The sequence below is a fragment of the Monodon monoceros genome, unplaced genomic scaffold (genome assembly GCF_005190385.1).
Source record: "Monodon monoceros isolate NGI ecotype Baffin Bay Population unplaced genomic scaffold, NGI_Narwhal_1 Super_Scaffold_4, whole genome shotgun sequence".
NCBI lineage: Eukaryota > Metazoa > Chordata > Mammalia > Artiodactyla > Monodontidae > Monodon > Monodon monoceros.
In genome coordinates, this window is record NW_021703781.1 from 70111726 (window position 1) to 70123002 (window position 11277).

Genomic DNA, 11277 nt, shown 5'->3' on the forward strand with positions numbered 1-11277 from the left:
GATGCTACCAGAAAACTACTAGAACTAATCAATGAATCTGGTAAAGTAGCAGGATACAAAATTAATGCACAGAAATCTCTGGCATTCCTATACACTAATGATGAAAAATCTGAAAGTGAAATCAAGAAAACACTCCCATTTACCACTGCAACAAAAATAATAAAATATCTAGGAATAAACCTACCTAAGGAGACAAAAGACCTGTATGCAGAAAATTATAAGACACTGATGAAAGAAATTAAAGATGATACAAATAGATGGAGAGATATACAATGTTCTTGGGTAGGAAGAATCAACATTGTGAAAATGACTCTACTACCCAAAGCAATCTACACATTCAATGCAATCCCTATCAAACTACCACTGGCATTTTTCAAAGAACTAGAACAAAAAAATTTCACAATTTGTATGGAAACAAAAAAGACCCCGAATAGCCAAAGCAATCTTGAGAACGAAAAATGGAGCTGGAGGAATCTGACTCCCTGACTTCAGACTATACTACAAAGCTAAAGTAATCAAGACAGTATGGTACTGGCACAAAAACAGAAAGATAGATCAATGGAACAGGATAGAAAGCCCAGAGATAAACCCACACACATATGGTCACCTTATCTTTGATAAAGGAGGCAGGAATGTACAGTGGAGAAAGGACAGCCTCTTCAATAAGTGCTGCTGGGAAAACTGGACAGGTACATGTAAAAGTATGAGATTAGATCACTCCCTAACACCATACACAAAAATAAGCTCAAAATTGATTAAAGACCTAAATGTAAGGCCAGAAACTATCAAACTCTTAGAGGAAAACATAGGCAGAACACTCTGTGACATAAATCACAGCAAGATCCTTTTTGACCCACCTCCTAGAGAAATGGAAATAAAAATAAACAAATGGGATCTAATGAAACTTCAAAGCTTTTGCACAGCAAAGGAAACCACAAACAAGACCAAAAGACAACCCTCAGAATGGGAGAAAATATTTGCAAATGAAGCAACTGACAAAGGATTAATCTCCAAAATTTATAAGCAGCTCATGCAGCTCAATAACAAAAAAAAAACAACCCAATCCAAAAATGGGCAGAAGACCTAAATAGACATTTCTCCAAAGAAGATATACAGACTGCCAACAAACACATGAAAGAATGCTCAACTTCATTAATCATTAGAGAATTGCAAATCAAAACTACAGTGAGATATCATCTCACACCAGTCAGAATGGCTATCATCAAAAAATCTAGAAACAATAAATGCTGGAGAGGGTGTGGAGAAAAGGGAACACTCTTGCACTGTTGGTGGGAATGTAAATTGATACAGCCACTGTGGAGAACAGTATGGAGGTTCCTTAAAAAACTACAAATAGAACTACCAGATGACCCAGCAATCCCACTACTGGGCATATACCCTGAGAAAACCATAATTCAAAAAGAGTCATGTACCAAAATGTTCATTGCAGCTCTATTTACAATAGCCCGGAGATGGAAACAACCTAAGTGTCCATCATCGGATGAATGGATAAAGAAGATGTGGCACATATATACAATGGAATATTACTCAGCCATAAAAAGAAACGAAATTGAGCTATTTGTAATGAGGTGGATAGACCTAGAGTCTGTCATACAGAGTGAAGTAAGTCAGAAAGAGAAAGACAAATACCGTATGCTAACACGTATATATGGAATTTAAGAAAAAAAAATGTCATGAAGAAACTAGGGGTAAGACAGGAATAAAGACACAGACCTACTAGAGGATGGACTTGAGGATATGGGGAGGGGGAAGGGTAAGCTGTGACAAAGCGAGAGAGAGGCATGGACATATACACACTACCAAACGTAAAACAGATAGCTAGTGGGAAGCAGCCGCATAGCACAGGGAGATCAGCTCGGTGCTTTGTGACCGCCTGGAGGGGTGGGATAGGGAGGGTGGGAGGGAGATGCAAGAGGGAGGGGATATGGGAACATATGTATATGTATAACTGATTCACTTTGTTATAAAGCAGAAACTAACACACCATTGTAAAGCAATTATACTCCAATAAAGATGTTAATATATATATATATTTAATGATAATAAGAAGTTATAACCTGTTGAAAAAGATAAAATCCATGAGTCCACACTGATGTAACTAAGCAAATACATACATACATATATACAGACATGGGTAGATAGATAGATAAGAAGGAAAAGCTCCTTTTTACAGAGAAAAGCCAATGAATAAACGTGGAAGAAGTAATGGAATTAGAAAATCACCCTCATGGTAACTACTGATTAAGGCGAGAATCATTAATGGATGCTTAAACCGTTGAGTGAAATTGTTATTTTTGCATGTGAATATTTATATCGTCACTAAGAATCTCTCCATAAGATACTTACAGTGTTCACTATAAATGTCAAAATACTGTCTTTACAGTAGAGACAACTAGCAAGCTCCACTTGCATCCAAGAATCAGTGTTAACATCGTCAGTAATGGGTCAAACCATAGTATATGCCTCTCAATACAACCTACAGAGGACACGCCATCTCTTCGGAAGTATTCCTGACAAAATCGCACACTCTAAATCTCATCGTGAGGAAACATCAGACAAACCAAAGGAGGGCATTCTGTTGACTTTTTTTTTTTTTTTTTTTTTTGCGGTACGCGGGCCTCTCACTGATGTGGCCTCTCCCGTTCCGGACGCACAGGCTCAACGGCCATGGCTCACGGGCCCAGCCGCTCCGCGGCACATGGGATCTTCCCGGACCGGGGCACGAACCCGTGTCCCCTGCATCGGCAGGCGGACTCTCAACCACTGCGCCACCAGGGAAGCCCCAAAGGAGGGCATTCTGAAAGATAAGGGCTCTAGAACCTTAAAAGCAGTCTCCCCTCACTGCCCTTCCCAGCTCTCCAAACCTGGGCCTCTGGGAGGGTAGCTCTCCACACTAGGGGTGTTGCTGCCTTGCAGAGCCGGGGAGCTGCCTCCCCCCACGGCTTTGGCCTGACATCTGTGGAGAAAGGGGAAGCCGCAGAGGTAGTCATGGCCGGGGGAAGAGGGGCTGGAGCCCTGGGCAGCCATCACAGGAGGTTTCCTTGGACCGAAAGGAAGGTTCCAGAGAGCCAGTCCGGAAGCCTCTGTGAGTCAGGGCCCTTGCTTTGGACCCTATCTGGGGCAGGCGATTCACGTACATGCGTACTCCCACCCCGCCCCCCGCCCCGAATCGTCAGCAGGCAGCCATGAGGTAGGGGAGAACTGGAGAACTACCTCGGATGAGGAACAGACGGGCAAGACAGCTTCTGTCATTCCTCCAGAGCAGCAGCTAGGACACGGAGGAGGAGGTTGCAACACCACCGTTGTCTGACTTCAAAACCACCTTCTTGGGACTGCAAAACCACCAGTGGTTAAGACTCCGCACTTCCACTGCAGGGGGCGTGGGTTCGACACCTGGTCAGGAAACTAAGATCTCACATGCTAGGAGGTGCAGCCAAAAAAATAATTAAATAACAGGGCTTCCCTGGTGGCGCAGTGGTTGAGAGTCCGCCTGCCGATGCAGGGGACGCGGGTTCGTGCCCCGGTCCGGGAGGATCCCACATGCCGCCGAGCGGCTGGGCCCGTGAGCCACGACCGCTGAGCCTGCGCGTCCGGAGCCTGTGCTCCGCAGCGGGAGAGGCCACAACAGCAAGAGGCCCACATACCGAAAAAAAAAAAAAAAATAACAACACCACCACCTTCTTAATGACTCTGCCCTCTGGACTCTCCGTGAAAGTAGACTGGGGTGCAGAGGGGAGGGAGTCTTCATCGGGGGCACTCCACATCCAGAGCACGTCAATCCACTCAGCTGACAGATATTTACTGAGCCTGGGTCGTGGGTTCCGAATCAAAGGTTGGGCAGCCGATACTAACAGACTTTCCCAAGTTTGCACGATGACAGACATCAGGGGCCCAAGATACACAGACAGGTTCTGGGCCCGATCCCAGGCCCCCTAAGCCCTTGCCTAGGGGAGAGACCTGAGAATCTGCACTTTTAACCAGCATTCCAGAGACTTGTTCTCTCCGGGTTAGTTTGAGAAATGGTGGCGCAGCTGTTTCCTGTTTCCTGTGCAGGTGGGGCGGGGCTGGCCGCCTTCGGAGGGTGGTTTTGCTAATCCATCATCAGGAGATGCTGCTCTCCTAACAGTGAAAAGTACAAGGCGCGGGCCTAGCATGGACCCCCAGAGCCTCGGGCCTGAGACAGGGCTGAGGCTGCTTCTCATCCCAGTCATTCCCAAAGTGCCACACGGTCCCCCTGAAAGCTCCTTTGGGTGGTTTCTCCAACTTAATGAGGCCAAACCAGAACCCTTGGTTTTCACACCGGACCAGCTGTTCCCCCGCCTTCCCCATCTCACTCAATGGTGCCATTGTCTGCCAGGTGTCCAGACCCAAACTCTGGAAACCCTCCTTGCATCCTCTCCTTCCCTCTTCATCCCCAACATCCAACCCATCAACAAGTCCTGGCAGCGCTCCCCGCAAAGCACATCCCACGTTTGCCGCCTCTCCATCAACTCAGCTCCCGCCCAGACCAAGCCTTCCTCAGCAGCCCCTGGGCCTGGGCAAGAGACCCAGTTCCTCCAGTTCTTCCTTCTCCCTCTGGGACCTCTCATGTCACCGCCCACAGTGATCCTTTCTAAAAGGACATGAGGTCAAGTCCGTCCCTGCTTAAAACTCTTCATGGTGACCCACTGCAAATAAAATAAAATCCTAATCCCTTACTAGACTATTCTTTCCACGAGGGGAAGGAACATTTTCATGCAGTTCACTGCTCTGCCCTCCAGACCTGGAACAGTGTCCCCACTGGCTCATCAGTAGTCGTTTCCGTAATTAATTGTCTTTTACAATGACCCAGGCTGTTTCCAGTTGAGCTTTACACAGGCGAAATAGCTGGCAAGTGTGACAGTCAGACAGTGCAACGCCCAAGTGGGAGGGGCAGAGGGTGACTGGGGAGTGAGGAGAACGACGACGTGTCTCCACGCAGCCAGGGGAGAAGGTCAGGGCCAGGGCTTCTTCATTTGATTGGGTCTCTCCCAGCAGAGGGCAAATGAGGTGCTGGCAGGGTTTATATGGTTACTGTCAAGCGTGGACCCCTTGTACGTGGACCCCTGCCCCTTTAGTAGGGCAGCTTGTCAATAAGACGCAAGGTCACAGCTTTGATGGCAAAGCAACCCCCAGTGCTCTGGGTCTCTTTGTGGGCTTTCCAGGGCCCTAGAGAGCCCAGCTGTGCTGGGTCTATCGGCTCTCCCCACCTATGTGTGTACAGAAGATGCTACACCACAAATGACCTCATTTCTGAGAACACAGATTAGGGTGGAGGGCATCCTATGTTAAGCTGTGAGTTCTCAGACTTCAGGCTTTGCAGAGACATAAATATATAATGACCTTTTCACTGATTGAGGGGTGGATGGCAAAGGGAAGTATTGATCCTAAAGTCCTGGATAGGAAGGCAAATTATAGGCCAGCAGTGCTAGAAGAAATGTCTATATCGAGAAAATTGACAATATGCCAGAGACTAATGTTAGCCCTAGGAATGTCCATAAGAAAAAATAGAGCAGATAATGGGGAATCTGGAAGGAACAGTTAACTGCTCATTCATCAGCGTTTATGGTGTGTCTCCTCTGGGCTGGCTTTCCAGGTGCCTAGGAAGAAACGCCCCTGCTCTGGAGGCCCCATAGGACACTTTTCAGAGGCTAAAACAGAGTCCACCAAGTTGTATTGTATTATCTGGGCTGGGGGCTCCTCACGGTGGGGACTGTTATTTCTGTGTGCTAGCACAGAATCCAGTAGTGGGCAGTGGAGGTGGGGTGCCTGAAGCTTTTCCCTGGAGAAAAGTTCATCCTAGGAAAATACAACACTTTGTCACAAGATGGCACTCAAGGCTCACACAGTTTTGGACACAGTTTTGTTTGTTTGTTTTGTTTTGTTGTTTTGCTTATGTTTTGTTTTTGAGCAGCGCAGGTGCTCTTAAAGATCGTCTACATCTCACCAGAGTTTTTGGGTTTTGTTCATTTTTCAGTATATGGAGGAGAATCCGGTTTTCCTACACAGCTTTCCAGCTGTCCCCCATCAAATTCTAATTTTTCTTCAAACCCAGAATCTTGTTAACAAGCCGTAAGATGGTCTTCTGGGTTGTCTGGGCACCAGGCTGAGTTGACTTTGTAGATGGCTGTGAAATGTGCGGGAGGTTTGACTTGTTCATATCTGGAAAGCATGCCTCTGTTCTGAGCCAGCTTGGGCCAGGCTAGATACTGTTGCCTTGCTGGCCTTGAGCCAGTAGGTCTGATCCAAGTACATTCCACGACTTTCATAGGAATTATTGGGTCAAGAAATTCCTTTACAGGGGAGACTCTCTAGTGATAAGGCTGCAAGCCTGAGCTTCTAGACAGCTGCCAGTGTATGAAGATAACAGAGAGAAAAGGAGCACCGAGAGCTGAAGAGAGAGGGACAGGAGCCTGGGGACCCATCTGAGCCCCTGGATCCCTCGTGCCTGAAGGCAGCTCTGGAGTTTCCAGCTGCCACAGCCAACGTCAGCCAATAAATTCCTTTTCCACTTAAAGCCAGTTTGAGTTGGGTTTCTCCCTCTTGATACTGAAAGAATCCTTGCTCATACATTTGGAGAAAGGTCCTTGTCAACTGTTGTGGTTTAATCAACCAAAAGCGGAGGTGAGGTTAGGTCTCTGGGGTCAGCTGTTTGCCTTTGAACCAGGGGGTTCAGGCAGCAGCTTCAGGAAGCCCAGACACAGCCTCAGAGCTGCCCAGCACCTGGAATGCAGACGCAGCGCCGGGCACTGGACATCTCTGTGCCTGAGGAGGCTGGGGGAGTAAAACAGACTCTGAGTGCTAGTTCTGTGCCATCATGATGATAGAACGAGCATTTCAGATGAAAACGGGATCCTGAAGAGACATCAGCACCCCAGTGTTCACTGCAGTATTATTCATAATAGCCAAGACATGGGAAACAATCTAAGTGCCCATCAGTGGGCGACTGGATAAAGAAAATGGAGATATATGTGAATATCATTCAGCCATGAGAAAGAGGAGTATCCTGCCATTTGCCATGACATGGCTGGACCATGAGAGCATTACGCTAAGTGCAACAAGTCAGACAGAGGAAGACAGATGCTGTATGATACCACTTATATGTGGAACCTAAAAAACACCAAACTCGTAGAAACAGAGGCTAGAATGTTGGTTACCAGAATGGACAGGTATAGGTCAAACGGTATAAACGGCTAATTGTGAGATGAATAAGTTCTGGGGATCTACTGGGCGGCGTGGTGACTCTAGTTAATAATTCTGTATTACATGCTTGGAAGTTGTTAAGAGGTTAGGTCTTAAATATTCTCACTACAAAAAAAGAAATGATAGTTATGTGACATGATGGAGGTATGCGCTAAGCTACTGTGGTCATCGTTTTGCAATATAAAAGTGTATCAAATCAACAATTATACACCTTAAACGTATACAATGTTATATATCAATTATATCTCAATAAAGCTGGGAGGTGGATATCATGTAACCTTTCACGAGTAACGTGTGTCAGACCCTATTCTGAGTGCCTTACATGTGTTATTTCATTTAGTCCTCTCAGCACTTCTATGCAGTGAGTTGTCATCCCACCAACAGTGAGGAAACTGGATATTAAAGAAACTCAGACTTGGCCAAGGTCACTTGCTGGGAAGAAGGGCTGGATTTGAATCTAGGCTGTTGAGGTAAGGAGCCCAAGGGAAACTCCTTCTCAGAGCTGGGATCCAGGGCCCAAGCTGGAAATGTGACAGACTAGCTACCAAGTCATCTGACCCACCGCCTCAGGATCTCACAAACCCCCAGCCAGGACAGAGCTGGTCCTGAGCATGCGGGCGATGCTGAACCTGCAGGTGTGGACCAGCGGTTCTCCTGTGGGGACAGAAGTCATTGGCACAACTAGCTGAGCTTTGGAGTAAGACCTGTGCCCAAATCCTGGATCTGTCACTTGGCAGTGGGGCACTGAACCTCCCCGAGCATCAGTTTCCTTGTTCGTAAAACGGGACTAACAAAACTACCCACTTTACGAGATTATTGTGAGGATTCCAAGAGGTCATGCAGGTAAAGACACATAGCGCTGTGCCCAGTGCCCAGTGGCCAGTCATTAAAAGCTCATCATCAGAGTTATTCTATGTGACGTGGGGAGGAAGTGACTGGGAGACTTAAAAAAAAAATCTGAGAGGCTCTGGAACTTTGAAAATGAGATACAGTGGTGGAAAAGGTGAAAATTCTATAAATCAGTGGTTCTTTGCCTGGGTAGCCCATTAAAATCACTTAGGGGAGGGACTTCCCTGGGGGCTCAGTTGGTAAGAATCCACCGGCCAATTCAGGGGACACAGGTTCGGTCCCTGGTCCATGAAGATCCCACATGCCTCGGAGCAACTAAGCCCGTGCACCACAACTACTGAACCTGCGCTCTAGAGCCCGTGAGCCACAACTACTGAAGCCCGCGTGCCTAGAGCCCACGCTCCACCACAAGAGAAGCCACCGCAATGAGAAGTCTGCGCACCGCCACAAAGAGTAGCTAGCCCCTACTCGCCACAACTAGAGGAAGCCCGCATGCACAACAAAGACCCAACGCAGCCAAAAATAAATAAATTTATTTTTTAAAAATCACTTAGGGGAGATTTTTTTTTAATCCCATGCCTGGACCACACCCCTACACCAATTACATGAGAATCCTCGGGGATGCGGCCCAAATATTGGTCTTTTTTCAAAGCGCCCCAGGTGACTACTGTCCATCCAGAATAGAGAGCTTCTGCTGCAGGGCACGAGAGTTTCATCTGGGAGAGATTGGTGAGGCCCTCGCCAGCTTTCTTCACGCAATAGGAACGGGTGGCCTCTCCAACAGTAAAATCAAAGCTCAGGGTCCCCACTCTGATAGATGAAATATACACAAGCTTTGGACAAGTCTGTTCTCCACCCTGGGGTTGCAATTAGCAGTTCTTCCCAGCTTCAGTGACATGGTGACAGATGGATGAAATGAATACACTGGGAAATTAAACAACGAGGCAATGTTATGCCAAGAAAATTAACTTGTCCAGCCCCGTTCCTTAGCAACTGCACTCTTATTTCAGGTTTCCTCCCAAAGCCTCTGGTTGTTCACACCACTCCCTTTCATCAAAATGTGAGGCACAGTTATTTATAACTTTAATGAAAGGGCGAGAAAGGCGAGGAATGAGGCAAAAGAAGCTTCCAACCACCCCTCAAATTGCATCGGGCCTGCCCCAGACAAATAGGATCAAATTGGCAACTTGTAAACAGGGGTACTTATTTCATTTTCCTGCAGACATAGCATTTGGTACCCCTTCAAGTCTTCACAAAGCAGTCCTGCCTTTTATGAAAACACAGGCATTTGCCAATCCAATCTGGGGCTCCCTGGATAGTCATCATGTGGGAGTCATGCCCTGGATGCCAGAGCACAGACCACAGTGTCCTCAGAAGAAAATCCCTTTTGTGCATCAGGAACAGGCGCAGAGCAGGTAATTGGCTGGTTGTCAGGAGGGGGTGCAGGCCCTCTTCTTTCTAAACTGCCCAGTTGAATTGCCAAAGACCGATCCTCTTCTCAGACGAAGTCTCTCCTGGGTGACCAGCAAGACCAGGGTTTGCTGAGCTTTTCCACTTGAGTGATGCAGAGCCCATGGGTCTGGGTAGCAGGAATCTCTGAGATCCAGTGCCTGGCCCAGAAACTTGGCTTCCTGTGATCTCCTAATCGGATCCAGCTGTGCTCTTGGCTGCCCTGGCCTCATCATCTTATTTATTGACCACTGTGGGCTTCTGGTCTTAAACGACTTTTTTTTAAGTGTCTACCAGAAATCTCTGCCTATAGGGTTTGCTCTATTGCTCTGTTTTATCCTTAAAGCTGAGGTTGTTAACCAGGGTCAAGAATTCAGTGGATCTGTGAAGTAGGATCAGAAGATTTAACATTTGTACCATCAGAGTCCTGGAAAGCAAAGACAGAGAATGAGGCCAAAAAGCAGTACAAGATATGCTGGCTAAAACTTCCAAAATTTGGAAAGACATAAACCTACAGATTCAAGCTGCTGATAAAAACAGGACAAACCTAAAGAAATCCATGCCAAGACACATCATAATTAAACTTCAGAAAACTAGAAACAACACAAAATCCTGAAAACAGCCACCGGAAGAAAATGACACCTAAGTACAGGGCAAAAACAATTAGAATGACAGTAGATTTCTCAGCAGAAACTGTGGAGGCTGGATCAAAATGGAACCATATTTTTCAGGTGATGAAAAAATAACTTAAAACTCAAAATCCTCTACATAGAAAAAATAGTCTTCAGGAATGAAGGAGAAATCAATGAAGATATTCTCACATAAAAGAAAACTAAGGGAATTTTTTGCCAGCACACCTACCCTAAAACAATGGCTAAAGGAATTTCTCTAAACAGAAAAGAAACAATAAAAGTATTCTTGGAACATTAGGAAGATCAAAACTGGTAAGAAAAAATAGAAAACTCTTGAGTTTTCTGAATTATGTTTGACAGTTGAAGCAAAAATTATAACACTGACTGATATGGTTCTAAATGTATGAAAAGAAAATATTTAAGACAATTATATTATAAATGGGAGAGGGTAAAAGGACATAAAGGAAGTAAGTTTTCTATACTTTACTCAGACTGGTAAATTCCTGACATCAGTAGACTGTGAAAACTTATATACATATAATGTATTGGATAATACCTAGAGCAATCATTAAAGAAGCTATACAGGGACTTCCCTGGTGGTCCAGTGGTTAGGACTCCGCTCTCCCAATGCAAGGGTCCCAGGTTCAATCCCTGGTCAGGGAACTAGATCCTGCCTGCTGCAACTAAGAGAGCCCGCATGCCACAACTAAAGATCCCATGTGCCACAATGAAGACCCAGCACAGCCAAATAAATAAATAAATAAATAATTTTTTAAAAAAAAAGAAGCCATACAAAAAGCTACACTCAAAAAACACTATACAGAAATCAAGTATAATTCTAAAAAAAAAATTCAAGTAACCCACAGGAAAGCAGAAAAAATTTAAAAATGAAAAATAGATCAAACAGAAAACAAAAAATAAAATGACAGACGTAAGCCCTAACACATCACTAATTACATTACATGTAAATAATCTAATACTCAAATTAAAAGACAGAAATTGAGAGAATAAAGACATGACCCAACTGTATGCTGTCTAGACAAATCTTACTTCAAATATAACAATACAGGCAGGTTGTTATATTTGTTGTTGTTATATATATTGT